We start from the raw sequence: 11,700 nt of genomic DNA on the forward strand, positions 1-11,700 counted from the left end.
CCACTTTAGGACCAGGTCCCCAACCACGAAGAACCACTCCTTGATGTTCTTGTTGTAGTACCTGCGTAAAACAGCGAGGTATTTGGCTGTACGTATATAAGAATCAAGTCGCTTATCTTTTGCACTATTCACTTCTAGCTCTCGTACTTCATTGGCCTTGTCTTCGTCGAAGTTCTCTACCCATGCTGATCTGAAGGCTATATCTGCTGGAAGCACTGCCTCAGCGCCATAAACCATAAAGTATGGTGATACATTGGTATTGCGACTGGGCTAGGTTTTGAGACCCCAGACCACGGCTGGTAACTCTTTGAGCCATCTTTTAGGAGCTTTATCATTTTCCCTGTACATCCTTTTTTTAAGTGCGTCCAAGATCATACCATTTGCCCGCTCAACCAGTCCATTAGCTCTAGGGTGCGCCACCGAGATGTATTTTACTACTATGCTCCTTTCATCGCAGAAGTCCCAAAAAGCGTTCCCAGTGAACTGAGTACCCAGATCAGTGATGATGCTGTTGGGTATGCCGAAGCGGTGGATGACCTAGTCGATGAACGTGACAGCCTTTTCTGAAGATGCCTGCACCAGAGGCATGTACTCTATCCACTTGGAAAATTTGTCGATCAGGACAAAGATGCATGTAAATTTCCCAGGAGTTGATTTGAAAGGCCCGATCATATCCAGTCCCCAGCATGCGAAGGGCCAAGAGGCTGGTATCGTCTGAATCTCATGTGCTGGTACGTGGATCCTCTTGGCGAAGAACAGACAACCTTTACAATGGCGGACTAGCTTCTCTGCATCGGCTACGGCTGATGGCCAATAGAACCCTGCTCGGAAAGCCTTGCCAACCAGTGTTCTCGAGGCCACGTGGTTGCCACCGGAGCCAGAGTGGATTTGGTCTAGGAGACGTTCACCATCCTCCTAGGTTATACACTTCATTAAGATTTCCTCCTTCGCATTCTTGCGCCACAATTTGCCATCGATGAGCAGATACTGCTTACTGCGATGCATCAAGCGTTCGTTTTATGTCCGATCGGTGTAACCGCTACCATCTGTCAGGTCCTTGATGAAAGGTACTCTCTAGTCAGGCTCCTTAGTGGTCGGAGGTGGTTCGGTGGTGTTAAACGCCGGAACCGTAGCCACCAATAGCTGGTCTAGAGGCTTGTTGACTGCAGGATCTTCTTCTTTGATGGAAGGTGTGAGCAGGTCTTGAACAAATACACCATGTGGGACCTTGGCTCAGGATGATCCTAACTTTGACAGCGCATCTGCTGCTTGATTTTTGTCCCAGACCACATGTGTGTACTCGATGCCATAGAACTTGCCTTCCAGCTTTCTGATAGATTTGCAGTATGCATCCATCTTTTCGCTAGTCGTATCCCAGTCCTTGTTGAGTTGGTTGATGACCAAAGCCGAATCTCCATAGACATAGAGACGTTTGACATTGAGCTTGACCGCAATGCGTAGACCATGTAAGCATGCTTCGTATTCGGCGGCGCTATTAGACGCCGGGAAATGAATCCTGAGGACGTATCGGAGCTGCTCCTTGGATGGTGATACGAAGAGGACTCCTGCTCCTACGTCGTTGATGTTAAGAGAGCTGTCGAAGTACATCTTCTAATACTCGTCGGGCCCCTGAGAGGCAGGTGTGCTTAAATCTGTCCACTCGACGATGAAATCGACAAGTGCCTGAGACTTGATTGTAGTATGGCTTGCAAATTCCAAGGAGAAAGGGCATAGCTCCATTGCCCATTTGACGATGCGCCCATTCGCATCTTTGTTGCGAATGATGTCTCCCAGAGGGTACCCGGTCATGACCACCACACGATATCCATCGAAGTAATGTTTCAACTTTCAAGATGTTATCAGTATGGCGTAGATCAGTTTCTGAATCTGTGGGTACCTGGTCTTGGACTCATTGAGTACCTCACTGATGAAATAGATTGGTCGCTGTACCTTATAGACGTGGCCGGGCTTGTCGCGCTCGACCACCATGGCAGTGGAGACCACCCGATTAGTTGCCGCAATGTAAAGCAGGAGGGTTTCGTCTTCTCTAGGAGCAGTGAGGACCGGAGGTGATGTAAGGAACTGCTTCAGCTGTGTAAAAGCAGCGTCTGCCTACTCCGACCACTCAAACTTCTCGGTAGCTTTGAGCAGCTTGAAAAACAGCAGTCCTTTTTCGCCTAATTTTGATATGAAATGACTTAGGGCAGCCATGCATCCGGTAAGCTTCTGAACATCCTTCACCTTTTTGGGCGGCTTCATATCAAAGACAGCTTTGACTTTCTCTGGGTTAGGGCGTATGCCGTCGTGACTGACGACGTTGCCAAGCAGTATACCAGAAGGAACATTAAAGATGCACTTCTTTGGGTTTAATTTCCATTAGAATGTGTTAAGGGCTGTAAAGGTACATTGGAGGTCATCGACAAGGGTGTATGCTTCCTTGGTTTTAACAACTACGTCGTCAACATAAGCCTCGACGAGGTCGTCTTTTATCTCGTCGTTGAGGTAGGCCTGTATGGCGCGTTGGTAGGTAGCCCCGGCGTTCTTGAGCCTGAACAACATGGTCGTGTAGCAGTAAGCGCCGAAGGGCATGATGAAGGATGTCTTGATCTAGTCGTCCTTTTTGAGAGCGATCTGGTGATAACTAGAGTAGCAATCGAGAAAGGACAGCAACTCGCAACCAGCAGTTGAATCTATGACCTCATCTATGCGAGGTAAGCCGAAGGGGTCTTTAGGGCAATGTTTGTTGAGATCAGTGTAATCAACGCACATTCTCCATTCATTATTCTTTTTGCGTATAAGAACCAGGTTGGCTAACCACTCCGGATGATACACTTTGATAAATTCGGCTGCCAAAAGCCGTGTAACTTCTACCCTAATAGCCTCTTTTTTGTCACGAGCGACCGTCGTAGCTTCTGCTTGATAGGTTTGGCCTTGCCGTCGACATTTAAGGAGTTCTCGATCAAGTTTCAAGGTACACCGGGCATGTCTGTGGGTTTCCATGCAAACACACTCACGTTGCTCCTCAAGAACTTGACGAGCGTGTCTTCCTATTTAGGATCTAGGTTGGCCCCGATAAGGGCCGTTTTGCTGGGATCACCATCGACCAGCTGGATCGTTTTGTGCTCTTTGGACTTGATGTTCTTACGTGGGGCCTCGAGCTCTGGGATCTCCAGGTGGTCGGCTGGCGTCTTCTTGGCGTCGAGCATGGTCTTGGCCATGCGAATAGAGAGGTCATGAGCCTCTGCTATTTTGAAGCTGTCATCCTCGCAAGTGTAAGCTGCGTACACGTTGCCCCTGAGAGTTAGAACCCCCTTCTCAGTAGGCATCTTGAGCACCAAATACCTGTAGTGAGGTATGGCCACGAACTTGGTGAGCGCTGGTCAACCAAGGATAGCATGGTAGGTGCCTTTGAAGTCAGCAACCACGAAGTTGACGTAGTTGGTGCGGAAGTGGTCTGGAGTACCAAATTGCACAGGTAGCGTGATCTGCCCGAGAGGTGTAGAGCTCTGTCCGGGGAGAACACCCAGAACTATGCCTCATATGGCTTGAGATCAGCCTAGGTTATCTTTAGGGCTGGCAAACTATTCTTGAACAGTATATCGATGGAACTGCCGCCGTTAACCAGCACTCTATCGAACTGGACCCTGTTGATACAAGGATGGAGGACCAGAGGAAAATGTCCTGGCTCAGGTATTGTGGCCCATTGGTCCTTTCTGCTGAAGGAAATCTCGCGGTGAGACCAAGGAGGGAGCCACAGATCGGTGATGAGGTTGTCGGCGTTGGCCACATTCAAGCAAGCATGGGCGAGCAGCTTGCGTTCTCGTTTGGTCTCGATGGACACTTTGCCTCCAATGATGGTGTGGATGTGATCGGTTGGCTTGATGTACTTGTGACGGGGATCTGCGTCTTCATCATCGTTGTCCTTGTTGCGTTGTTCCCCTACGTCGTTAGGCTTGTCAGACGTATCCAGAGCCTGTTGACATGTGTAGATAGACTTGAGAACGCGGCAATTCTCCATGGTATGGTTCGACTTGTGGTGGAGCTGGCAAGGTCCTTTCAATGCTTTGACGTAGTCTTCTTCGTAGTTGCGACGTCCGCCACCTTTCTTAACGGTGTTGACCTCGCCATCGTCTTTCCAAGCACGCTTGCCCCTGTAATCGTCACGGCGATTACGCCGCTGATTACGCTGGTCGCGGTGGTCGCGGGTGTCAATGCGCTGGTTGCGGCGATCAAAATTGTCGTTTCGACCACGGTTGCCGCGGTAGTCGTCGCGGTGTGGAGGGTGGTCAGAGCGTGGAACCCTTGCTGCTTCTTCGATGATTATCTTTTTAGCATCGTCGGCATCCGCATATTTCTTGGCAGTGGCCAGGAGCACTGTGACTGATTCAGGTCTCTTGTGGAGGAGCCTGTCCCGTAGGGCATCATGGAAGCAGAGACCAGTGATGAAAGCCTCAATTGCCTCATTGTCAGAGATTGACGGGACCTTGATGCGCATCTTCGAGAAACGCCGGACGTACTCGCGTAGTGGCTCATCTTTCCGATCTCGAATCCACTGCAGATCATATTTGTTGCCGGGTTGCTCGCAAGTAGCAATGAAGTTGTCGATGAAAGCTTACTTGAGCTCTTGCCAAGAATCAAAGTAGTTCGCCGGCAAGCTGACCAGCCATTGGTGGCCTGCATGGCCGACAGCAACTGGGAAGTAGTTAGACATGACGTGCTCGTCAGCCATGGCTGATCTGCATGCGGTTTCGTAGAGCATGACCCATAATTCGGGGTTCTCCTTGCCGTCGTACTTCTGAAGTTTTTCGAGCTTGAAGTTCTTGGGCCATATGACTTGGCGAAGGTGCGGAGTAAACTGCTTCAAACCCGGAGGGCCATGGGTAATATCATATTCCATAAGGCGATAGCTTTCATGGGATGCATGATCGTTGGTTCTTTGGTTAATGCGATCGCGCAGATCGCGTTCTCCGAGGTAATGGCAGAGATCGTTATTGCCATCACGGCGATCCCGATTGCCACCCTGATTAACCCTACGATCGTGGTTATCGCGGCGATTATCGCGGTTGTCTCGGCGGTTGTCGTCCCTGTAGTCGCGGTGGTTGTCGTCCCGACCACCATCATGGCCACCGTTTTTGCCTTGACGTTTGTCTGATGGGTCGTTGTTGCGCGAGCCACGTTGGTTGGGTGGCTGTGAGCGACTTGAGTACTGGCGGCTGTGGCTTGATTCCACTGATACGGATGGAGCCCGGGCTTGATTTATAATCTCTGCGGTCTGGGCCATAGTAGCCGTTAGGTAAGCTTGTATATCATCACAAACTGCCTAAGTTTCCGGGGTATTGGGTAGTCGTTGCATTATCGCCATAGCAACAGCTACGTTGGCGCTTGGAGTCCTGAAGACATGCTTGTCCCCCACCCTGTCAAAAGGCATTGTTAAGGTCACGTGGCTGGACCCTTATGCATCGGGCCTCCTCTTCTGCCTCGGCTTCGATTTGTCAGCGATTAAACCGGTCAATATTGCGTGCTTCGCGTGCTAGCCTTTCTTGTTCTGTTTCACCGACAGCCGATGGTTCATCATTACTGACAACATTGATCAAGTCTCCTCGCCTTGGTGGGAAGGATGGGAATCGTGGAAATCCCGGGGCGTGGTCTGGGATATCCAGATCATATACAACGCCTTCATCGTCATGATGCTGGAGCTCGGTGTGGATGGAGGCATTAGATGCGATGCCGGACGAGGAGCTTGAGCCACCTTCTTGAACTATGTGGACCGATCCTTCTTGATAATCCTCAATCCGGACCATGTTGATGAAGTGGCGCAGGCCGTAGGACTGGGCCTGGTGGTTCTCCATCGAGGCTTCGTACTTGGAGAGCCAGAGACCCGTCGCGGGGGCTGGCTGGCGACGAACGGAGCACCCTTCAGGAGTAGATGTGACCATGAGATCCGTACCGAGTCATGCAGGACGACTGGCCCGAGACGGTCGGGTAGATCTATTGTGGGTAGTAGTTACCTGCTCATTGGGTTGACTTTGAATCGAACTTACCAGAGCCAGGGTTTCGACAAGTTTGGTGCTAACCCAATCGATGGAGTCAAGCAGGTCGGTGTTGTCGATCTGCCTCCCTTTGTAGAGAGGAAGCGGACGACAGGTTGTCGGCGTGGCTGAAGACGATGCTGGCGTGGTCAGAGCCGGATCCACCGTGGTCGGAGCCATAGCCGATGCAGGTGAAGCAGTGGTCGACGCAGATTGAACCTGCGCCTCCTCCGGGGTCATGGCGATGAAGCCGTTGGAGCCAGTGGTCTAGGTGATCTGGCCGATGGTGAACGTGAGGCCATTCGGCGTGGCCATGGAACCGGGGATGATGACCATCTTGTTCTCCTGGAGAGCAGTACGCATACCCCCTACCTGGCATGCCACTGTCGATGAAATATGGTCGGCAGTCTACCTAGGGGTATGCCCAAGGTAGTAGATTGTCGGCAGATAGATGCGCAAGCTACAAACAAGATGGTGACATCAGACAGACACAAGGTTTTATCCAGGTTCAGCCGCCGTGAAGGCGTAATACCTACGTCCTATGTCTGATTGTATTGTTGTATGTCAATGAGATATATTTTTTAGAGGGGTCCCCTGCCCGCCTTATATAGTCTGGGGAGCAGGGTTACAGATCTGGAAACTAATCCTAATCGGTTACAATTGCTATAGGTGGCCAGATAAGGATTCCTATTCTAACCGACCAGGATCTTGCTTGATCTCCAAGTCTGTCTTGACTCCTTGCGTGGGACTCTAAACAGATCGGCTGAGCCATGCGTCGTCTTCCAGTGGACCGGACCCCCTGGACTAGGCCGGCCCAAGCCTAGCCGTTAGGGTATAGGGGTTAATACCCCCACAGAGATTACGAGCGAGAGGCGGCGGGGCACCTCCGGTAGCTTGGATGGCATCTTCTGCTTCTTCATTGCAACGCCGTTGGTGATCGGCGTTCCTGGTTTCACGTTCACGACGTTGGACACTGGTCTCTCCATTGATAGCAACGCTATCATGGCTAACCATGAAGAGCTCTCTCCCAAAGCCTGGAGGGAAAGGTGGGCAGGTGCTGGTAGAGCCCTCGAAGTATGGCTCGGGGCTTTCCTCCAGGATTGTATGTTGTGTGTCATCCAAAAGATCTGTTCGGATTTGCACCATATTTATCATTGGCGCAGGCTGGTCGGCCTCAAGGAAGTCGATCTAATAGAGGTTGTCGACGCGGCTGCGCTCGGCGTGGTCAGCGAAAAGATGATGCACGATGTCCTGACAGATCAGATCTGCACCCACTAGCCCAAAAGGATAAGGCCTCGACATGCTCTCAGTTGGGGCAGGGAGTGGTCGGCGTTGAACGGTATGCCCTTTCGGAGTTGCCATGATCACCAAATCTTCATCTTGCCATCTCGGACGACGTGCACGAGCGGGGCGCTCGGCATTAATGGCATGGTGACCTTGGAGTGCAGGAGGTTCCGCGCTTGCTCTAGATTGATCTAAGACTGAATCCATGAGGAGCTGACATTCCGCTAAGTGGTTCGTGACCCAATCAATAGCTTCAATCAGATCATCATTGCTGATGGATCTCTTAACCCAGCGGCGAGGCATCGGGATCGGAGATGTTATTGTAGATGTTGGCATGATCGGCGCAGGGTGATCCTACACCGCCTCCATGATTTCCCCGTTGCCATCGGGGCCAATGACCCAAGTCATGGATCTGACCGTGAAGATCTAGAAAGGTCATGGAGCTCGGGAAAGTGACTATCTGCTTGGCCATGGAATCAGCACGCACACCCCCTACCTGGCGCGTCACTGTCGATGAAATCTGATCGGCAGTCTACCGAGGGGTATACCCATGGTAGTAGATGATCGGTGGAGGTGCGCGTAATAGGAACTGGATGGTGACACAAGGCGCAGAGACAACGATTTAGACAAGTTTGGGCCGTCTGATCGACGTAATACCCTACGTCATATGTCTTTGTTGGATTGTATTGTATATGAAATGAATTCGAGGGGGGGTCCCTGCCCGCCTTATATAGTCTTGAGGGCAGGGTTACAAGTCGGTTAGGTCTAGATCTATTCGGCTATATGGTAAGTATTTACAAGGAATACAATATCTATCATATCCAAACAGATCATTCTCTATCTTCAAGATTCTTTTCCGAAACTGTGTGATGCATGCCGATTGGTGTCTTGCGTCACACGCCTTCTCCTTATGGGCTGGACCTACCCTAGTGGCGCGGCCCATGTCTACTGCCATGGGTACCTTCATCTGGACCATTTTTCCGAAAGCATAACCCCTTCATCTGGACTTCGAATTGGATGTTTCATATATATATATTTAATCATCTCGACGAAAGGAACGCAATGGTGAGGTCCATTTATATTTTGACAACTTCAAAAAATGGACAATTTTGGTTGTCAACACTGAATAACCTTTTTCATTTACGTCAAAGATAATCTACAACAGTCGGTTTAAAATCTTGTACCTCAAACAGTACTTTGTTGCCAATTTTATCAACTGGTTAATTAGAAAGCCAAAAGTAAAGCAACATGGTTACATGGAACAACAATGCCGGATCATAAGAGTAGAGTTGTATGCATGTTTACTGATTCTACTTTATACTAACATCTTCTGGGGTAACCCATCAACTTCGACGCTCCCACCCTGTCGAAGCATAGGTTTCTAGTAGCTGGTGCAGTTTCGTCCAATGGGAAAAACTCCTTGATCAGTGATCACCCTACAATGACTGGGATTGAGGTCAGTGAGGTAGTAGATCTCATCGCCAAGCCCTGTTCGTGGACGTCGTCACTGGTGCGTTGTCTCCAGCATCCCAAGACGTTGCATTGCATTAGGGAGCACTTCGTCGTGCTTGGATGCTGGAATGCGCGACAGGGACAGGCCCTGCTCAGCCCAGCAACGACAGAGCTGAATTGGACCGCTGCTTGTCCATGTGCTCAGCTGGAGCAGGACTGCAGGAGTGATTGTGTTTGTGTCTTGACTTCAACTTCAGCTGGAGCAGCAGTATTAACATTTTTTTTTTGGTATACCTAGCACCCGGACATCCGGCCCCCTTACGGCGTCCGGACGTTGGTCCCAGATAGCGCCCTATCCCCCACCGCGCTCATATCTCCGTTCCCCACCGTGCCCCTGTCCCCCGTTCCCCCACCGCGCCCCGTTCCCTCCACGGCGCCCCCGTTCCCCACCACGCCCCATTCATCCACCGTGCCCCGTTCCCCACTGCGCCCTGTCCCAAGAACACGAAACACTTCGAGCGCAACATCTCAAATTATGGGAAAACTATGTAGTGCAACATCGGAATATAAATACTGCAACATCGCAAAAACTATATAGTGCAACATCGAAAAAAATGTACTGCAACATCGAAAATTATGTACTGCAACATCGAAAATTATGTACTGCAACATCGAAAATTATGTACTGCAACGTCTCAAACAGCAAAACTGCAACATCGCAAAATCAACCATGAAACATAGAAATGAAAACATCTTCAAATCACCTTTCAGTGCTGCAACATTTGAAAAAGGTAATTCCAACAATTAAAATCCCCTATTGCAACAATCCTAACATTAGAACTCCCTTTCTACAACACATGAATCACCTATTGCAACATTCGAAAATCATCTGTTGCAACAACCCAAAAAAACCATTGCAACACGAAGAAACAGCAAAAAGGACGTACAAAAACAGCAAGGGATGGGTTCGAGGTGCAGGCTGCTCCAGCTCATAGCCCATCACCTTCGAGCTCGCGCGGAACCCTAGCCACCGCCACGTCTCTCAGATCCAGAGGAGGAGGAGGGCTCAAATTCAGATCCAGATGAGGAGGAGGGGGGGCTCAGACCTAGAGGAGAAACGACCTACCTCGTTGGAGCCACCACCGCCGCCATGGAGTGGGGGGAGGGAATGCCATGGAGACCGCCGGACTTGAAGGAAGATGCACGTGGAGGACGGGTGGCTGGATCCATGGAGGGGAGGGGAGGAGGCTTGCTCGAGCCGCCATGGAGTGGGGGGGAGCGGCCGCCATGGAGTAGGGAGAGAGGGTCGCGGCCACAACGGTGGAGAAGAAGCGGTGTGCGGTGGAGGAGCTCGCAGCAGCGATGCGAAATGTGGAATGATGTCGCTCTATTTTATTCGTTGAGGAACTCTGTATGTGAGCCGGTGGCAGGCCCAGCTAGCCGCGTCCGACGCGGGATGGATGCCCGCTAAGTAGCCTTATCTTTTTTTTTTTAGAATAGCAGCAGTATTACTGAACGGGCGGGCCGTGAGCTCCTGCTGTATTGGGCCCGTGGGCCTACGCATATGTTTCAGGCCACCAAGCCACCAATTTTGCTTCTTCTCCAATCGTCCAAACCCAGCACACAGCTCTGTGGCTCTGTCGCAATGGCTTGCCGGGGCAATACTCAAGTGAAGTCTCACTGGACACTATTGGTGCAATGGTGCTCCCCAACATGAAGCTGGGCTGGCCGGCGCATCTCGCCTACATAGCTACATGGTAGGCCAGCCTAGCTCCCCTCAAACAAACAAACAAAAAAGGTAGGCCAACGCCAGTAAATGGACAATGGCCATCGCCTACACCAGTACACCACACGTCTACACACACATGAGTGGTGTGTATGTGTGTGTTAAAAAGCAGTTGAATTGTAGTTTTGTCCGACCGATCCGTAAATGGACAATGGCACAAGGGCGCAGCTCTATATTTTCTGTGCTAAAATAAATACATATATCGTATTTCAACGAACTAACCAACCTCAAGTTTAATCAAATATATAAAAACCATTATATTTTTGTGACATTATACTAAATAATAAGTATTATTAAATCAATCGCAATATACATTTTTATAGTAAATCTATTTAGAGATATAAATATTGCTATTATCTTTCTATAAATCTACTTAAATTTGAAAATTAGTTGAGTTTTAGAAATACAAGATATGGATTTATTTTAGGACAGAGGAAGTAAGATGCATGATAGTGGTTGTGGGCCTAGTTTGTTATTGGAGGAGGGGCAATTTTGGCGCTCGAAACACACACAAGAACATATATCTAATTATATAGGGCTTTATTTGTGGGAATCACTTCACATATGCATATCGCACACATACACTCATCTCTATTGACACACACCGACTCTATGAGCATTGCAGAGACTGAGAGACTAAGCTAGCACTAGTTAGTATGATATTCTAAGCTAGCACTCATCTAGTTAGTAGGATTTCTTTTGCGAATCACACTAGATGTGCAGATACTTATATATATGCACATACACACTCAGCTATATGCATACAACAATCACATGCACCTTACCAGTCGGAGGGTGAATCGGATTTTGGGGTAGGGAGATAATTTTAAAAGGTGATACTGTAGCTATTGCCAATGGCTGGCAGGCAGGCAGGCACGACTCTCCATCGCCTGCCTTTTTCTCCTTCCCTGCCGTCAGTCATAGCTAGAGACCTAGAGTGCTTGCCGTTCGCTGGTCTGGTTTCCATACCAGCCGGCTGGTTACGTCTCGTAGCGGCACTATTTATCAATCAGCAGCTACAGTATTTCTCTCTCACACAACCAGCCGCTACAGTGTTTTGGCTTCTTTTTTTCAGCCAAGCGAACGGGCCCGGCTATGCCCTACTGCACCAGTCCTGTCTTTTATCCTCTCTGTGCAAATCACGATCCC

The sequence above is a fragment of the Miscanthus floridulus genome, chromosome 18 (assembly GCF_019320115.1).
Source record: "Miscanthus floridulus cultivar M001 chromosome 18, ASM1932011v1, whole genome shotgun sequence".
In the NCBI taxonomy this organism is placed as follows: domain Eukaryota; kingdom Viridiplantae; phylum Streptophyta; class Magnoliopsida; order Poales; family Poaceae; genus Miscanthus; species Miscanthus floridulus.